Below are 6,468 nucleotides of genomic sequence, written 5' to 3'. Positions count from 1 at the left end.
GGATTAAGAAACAAAACCCAACCTTTTGCTGTCTCCAGGAAACACATTTAGCTACAAAAGATAAAAATAGGCTCAAAGTCAAAGGATGGAAAACAATCCTACAAGCAAATGGGCCAAAAAAGAAAGCAGGAACAGCTATACTTATATCAGATAAAACAGACTTCAAACTCAAAAAAATAAAAAGAGACCCCAATGGTCACTACATTATGATTAAGGGGACAATACTTCAAGAAGAAATAACACTCATTAACATATACTCACCAAACGAAAGAGCACCAAAATATATCAGACAACTGTTGTCCTCTCTGAAAACAGACATCAGAGAAAACACATATGTAGTGGGAGACTTCAACACACCACTATCAACAATGGATAGATCAACAAGACAAAAAATAAGTAAAGAAACTAAAGCTCTAAATAAGGACCTAGAGCATTTGGGCTTAACAGACATCTATAGAACACTAAACCCAAAAAAAACGGAGTACACATTTTTCTCAAGCGCACACGGATCATTCTCCAGGATCGATCACATACTGGGGCACAAGACAAACATCAACAGATACACCAAGATTGAAATCATACCAACCATCTTTTCTGACCACGAAGGCATCAAACTAGAAATAAATCATAAAAAGAAGGCAAGGAACTATCCTACCTCATGGAGATTAAAAGCCACACTACTGGAAGACCACTGGACTAACGAGGAGATCAAAGAAGAAATTAAAAAATTCTTTGAATTGAATGACAAGGAGGACACCAATATCCTAAATGTATGGGATGCAGCAAAAGCAGTAATAAGAGGAAAATATATAGCAATAGAAGCTCACATCAAAAAACAAGAAAGAACTCAAAGAAACAACCTAATCTCGAAGCTCAAAGATCTAGAAAAAGAACAACAAAAAAACCCCAAATCCAGTAGAAGAAAAGAAATAATAAAAACCAAAGCAGAAATAAATGAAATTGAAACTAAAAAAACAATCCAAAAGATCAATGAAACCAAGAGCTGGTTCTTTGAAAAAATAAATAAAATAGACAAACCCCTAGCCAGGCTCACAAAGGAAAAAAGGGAGAAAGCACAAATACACAGAATCATAAATGAAAGAGGAGAAATCACAATGGACACAGCAGAAATCAAAAGAATAATCAGTAACTACTATGAACAGTTATATGGAAACAAGTTCAACAATCTAGAGGAGATGGACAAATTCCTACAACTCTACAATCACCCAAAGCTAGATAAAGAAGAAATAGAACACCTAAACAGACCAATTACAAGCAGCGAAATTGAAATGGTAATTAAAAACCTCCCCAAAAACAAAAGCCCAGGACCTGATGGATTTACAAATGAATTCTACCAAACATTCAGAGACGAATTAGTGCCTATCCTTCACAAACTCTTCCAAAAAATTGAGAAGGAAGGGACAATACCAAACACGTTCTATGAAGCCAATATTACACTAATACCAAAACCGAATAAGGACAACACAAAAAAAAACTATAGGCCAATCTCCCTAATGAACACTGATGCAAAAATCCTCAATAAAATTTTAGCTATCAGAATCCAACAATGTATCCATAAGATAATTCACCACGACCAAGTTGGATTCATTCCAGGGGCACAAGGATGGTTTAACATCCGAAAATCAATCAACGTTATCCAACACATCAACAAAAAGAAATATAAAAACCATATGATAATATCAATAGATGCTGAGAAAGCTTTCGACAAAGTGCAACACCCATTCATGATAAAAGCCCTTGAAATTCTTGGGATACAAGGAACATACCTCAACATCATAAAGGCCATCTATGACAAGCCAACAGCCAGTATCATTCTCAATGGTGAAAAGCTGAAAGCAATTCCATTAAGATCTGGAACAAGACAAGGATGTCCACTCTCACCACTGCTTTTCAATATAATACTGGAAGTCCTAGCCAGAGCAATAAGACAAGAGAAAGACATCCAAGGAATCCAAATAGGAAAAGAAGAAGTCAAACTATCACTATTTGCAGATGATATGATAATATACATAGAGAACCCCAAAATCTCCACAGAAAAACTAATTCAACTCATCAATCAATTCAGTAAAGTGGCAGGATACAAAATCAACACGCAAAAGTCAGTAGCCTTCCTATACACAAACAATAAATCTGAAGAAGAAGAAATCAAAAAAACCACCCCTTTTATTATCGAAACAAAAAAAATCAAATATTGGGAATAAATCTAACAAAAGAGGTAAAGGACCTATACAAAGAAAACTATAAAACACTGTTAAAAGAAATAGAAGAAGACACAAAGAAATGGAAAGACATCCCCTGCTCATGGATTGGAAGAATAAACATTATTAAAATGGCCATCCTACCAAAAGCAATATACAGATTCAATGCTATTCCAATCAAAATCTCAATGGCATTCTTCAAAGAAATAGAACAATTATTGATGAAATTCATATGGAATCACCAAAAACCCCGAATAGCCAAAGCTCTACTGAAAAAAAAAAGAAGGAAATGGAGGCATCACACTCCCAGACTTCAAACTATACTACAAAGCCATAATCATCAAAACTGCATGGTATTGGAACAAGAACAGACATACAGACCAATGGAATCGAATAGAAAATCCAGAAATAAACCCACAGATTTATGGTCAACTAATCTTTGACAAAGGAGCAAAGACTATGCATTGGAGCAAAGAAAGTTTGTTCAATAAATGGTGCTGGGAAAACTGGGTCGCTACATGCAAAAGAATGAAGCTTGACCACTACCTCACACCATACACAAAAATCAACTCAAAATGGATTAAAGAACTAGACATAAGACCTGAAACCATAAAATACATAGAAGGAAATATAGGCGAAACACTACGGGATTTGCACATCAAAGACATCTTTACAGACACATCACCCAAAGCAGTGATAGTGAAGAGAAAGATAAACAGCTGGGACTACATCAAATTAAAGAGCTTCTGCACAGCAAAAGAGACAATAACAAAAACAAAGAGAAACCCCACCAACTGGGAGAACATTTTTGCACCCAACACTAATGATAAAGGACTGATCACAAAAATCTGCAAAGAGCTGATGAGACTCAGCAACAACAAAGAAAATAATCCAGTCAAAAAATGGGCAGAAGAGCTAAAAAGAAACTTCTCTGAAGAGGAAATGCAAATGGCCAACAGACATATGAAAAAATGTTCAACATCACTTGCAATCAGGGAAATGCAAATCAAAACTACCATGAGATACCATCTCACACCAGTGAGAATGGCACATATTAAAAAAACTAGCAACAACAAATGTTGGCGAGGATGTGGAGAAAAAGGAACTCTTGTGCACTGTTGGTGGGAGTGCAAACTGGTCCAACCACTATGGAGAGCTGTGTGGAGATTTCTGGACCTACTAAACATAGAGCTTCCATATGATCCAGCAATTCCACTCCTAGGTATTTACCCAAAGGACACAGAAACATCAATTCCAAAGAGCACCTGCACTCCTATGTTTATAGCAGCACTGTTTACAATAGCTAAGCTTTGGAAACAACCCAAATGCCCAAAAATAGATGACTGGATCAAGAAGATGTGGTACATATATACCATGGAATATTACTCAGCATTCAAAAAAGATAAACACATGCAATTTGCAGCAACATGGATGGCACTGGAAGGGATCATGCTCAGCGAAATAAGCCAAAAAGAAAAAGAAAAATACCGGATGGTCTCACTCATAGCAGGAATCTAGAAAACTTAAATAAGGGACCAGGAAAATGAATATAAGAAAGTGAAAATCAAAATCAACAAAAAACTATGAACCAGAGACACTTTTGGCGGGTGGGGGGGGGAGGGGAAGGATTGGGGTCAGAATGGGGCGTTTGCAATTGTATGGGGGAATATAAAAATAAAATTTAATATTTAAAAAAAAAAAAAAATAAAAAAAAAATAAAGTTGCTACAGCAAAATTAAAATATATATATATATATATATATATATATATATATATATATATATATATATATATATATACCCCACGATAGAAAGGAACATTTGAGAAAGTACGTGTTGATAATTTCAAAAACTCTAAAGAATCTTAAGTCTTTGATAATAGAACTTAAATGGAGATGCAAAAATAGACAACAATATGGCACCAGGAGAAAATTAGTGGGTTAACAGAACTAAAATAGACAAGAAAATAATTCCAAAACAACCAAGCAAACACTAAAATCGCATTAGAAATAGCCAAAAACAGCATATACAGAACTCAAAATGGAGAAAACACACGATAAAATAGCAAGACACAAGATAGGTTAAGCCCTTCTGCTATTTCTAATTCCAGTCACACCAGGCTCCCTCTTTCTCTTCCCATAAAGAAAAGCCATTTCTCATGAACTCCATACAACTACTAAACAATGGAATTTACAAATGCATTTGCTTCTCATAGGTCTTGCTTTCCTCTATTCAGTCAGTTCACTTCAGATCTCAGAATGAGTATCACATCCTCAGAGAAAGAACGTCACGTCCTCAGCAAAGCCTTTCTCATCACCCTATATAGTTGCATTCACCTATTTCACACATTTAGACTCTTCTAATATCATATATTTACTGCAAAAATATAATATACATACATATATATATATATATACATTTATTATGTGGTAGTGGTATTTGCTGTCACTGAGAGTATACATATTTTTGAAAAGATTTTTATAGTTATTGCTTGCCACGTATCTACAATGAGGCTGGGACAAAGGAGGTACTCTCTAAATGCATACTTTTCAGAAACGTTAACACGGCAATATATACTGTGGATATCCCAGGGAGCTTAAGTGTGTATATCTGAATTTATTTGATTCAGAAATACATTCTATGTTCTTTTGTTACTTGGTCAAGTCCAGATGTTTTCTGTTCTCCCTGAAGTGTACACATGTGTGTTTGTGTGTATATTTGTGTATGATTTTTCTACTAATCTCAAAATCAAATGATAATTTGAAGTCAAAATGGCACTGACCTCAGAGTTGAACAATAAGTGGAAGAGATATTATTTTAATTCACATTTCATGCCATGTGCTTGGGCAGGAAACTCATCACCTATCATCATGATTAATAACTTTATTATTACCGCAAAAAACAACAGTACTATAAAATACTCTCCCCACTTATTGAGTTGGGAGTTGGGCCTACTGTGAGTTGGGCCCCATGCCAAGAACTACAAATGCATGATTTATGAGCCTTGTAGCAGCCTCCTTATTGCCTCCATATTACAACTGGATAGATGTAAACAGTAGGCTAGGTCACACATGAGATAGGATTTGTACCCAGGCAGGAAAGAGTCAAAACTCACTTTTCACATATTAACATTGCTTTTCTAAACCTCTTGGTGCAGCATAAGACAAGGAGGTGAGAGAACATGCCTTTAAGATATTTGTGATGATTACTGTTCATTTAAGTAACCATTACAAAATTTGGAACATAGTAGGGGTTCAAGAAACATTTATTGAGCTCTTTGGGCAGTGACCTAGGTTATGGGGACATGACCAACTACACCAAGAAGGTTGGGGTCTTCAGTAAATATGGGAACTGGCCTGGTGCCTCCCTCAGGAAAATGATGAAGAAAATTGAAAGTAGTATACTTCTGTGACAAACTAAAGATGGAGAGTCAAGCTGTGGGGTTCTGGCACTGTGGTTCCTGCATGAAAATGGTGCCCAGACAATGAAAGTGGTGCCTAGACCTACAACACCACTTCTGCCATCACAATAAAGTCTGCCATCAGAAGAGTGAAGGGGGGAGGGTTGTTCCCTGGTGGCTCATGTGGTTAAGACGCAGCACTATGAAGCTATTCGCAGCTACTGCAACACGAGTTTGATTCCCGGCCAGGGAGCTGACCCACATGGTGCAGCAGACCTCTCCTGTCTCACCCACTGCTCCCCTCAGCAGTTTATTTCAGTCAATCCACCTATTCTGCTCCCCACTCTGTCTATAGTGAATCTTCTAACCACTCCCTACCTTTGGCCTACACCCCAGGTCTTGTTTGCATAAATAAATAAATTTTAAAAAAAAAAAAAAAAAGAAGACTGAAGGAATTGAAAGACCAGAAGAAGTACCACAATTTGGAACACTGCCAGTCTGTAATTAATGGGTTAATTTATGTAACAGTAAAAGGAAACATCTACTGAGATCAAATTCTCACTTGGGGAGAAATCATTTACTTGTTTACTGTATACATATTAACTGATGTCACAGCTTGAAAAACCCATGAACACAAGAATATTGAAAATTTGGGACCTCCCTGTGGACCAGGGGTTAAAGACACAGAGCTATCAAGTTATCTATTGCCAGCACTGCAGCAGGAGTTTGATTTCCCAACCAGCTAGGGAGCAACTCACATGGTGCAACAGACCTCCCCTGTCTTACCAGCTGCTCCCCTCAGCAGTGTATTTCAGTAGATCTGTCTGTTCTGCTCCCCACTCTATCTCTG

General features: G+C 36.7%; 1 pseudogene; it reads left to right on the top strand.

The window, feature by feature from the left end:
- The first annotated feature begins 5,522 nt into the window (after window positions 1–5,522).
- On the top strand, window positions 5,523–5,809 carry LOC119248613 (60S ribosomal protein L37a-like; annotated as a pseudogene).
- The last annotated feature ends 659 nt before the right edge of the window (window positions 5,810–6,468 follow it).

Source organism: Talpa occidentalis, unplaced genomic scaffold, assembly GCF_014898055.3.
Source record: "Talpa occidentalis isolate TD23 unplaced genomic scaffold, MPIMG_talOcc4v2.1 talOcc4.17, whole genome shotgun sequence".
Lineage (NCBI taxonomy): Eukaryota > Metazoa > Chordata > Mammalia > Eulipotyphla > Talpidae > Talpa > Talpa occidentalis.
This window is presented reverse-complemented; position numbering and strand designations above follow the sequence as displayed.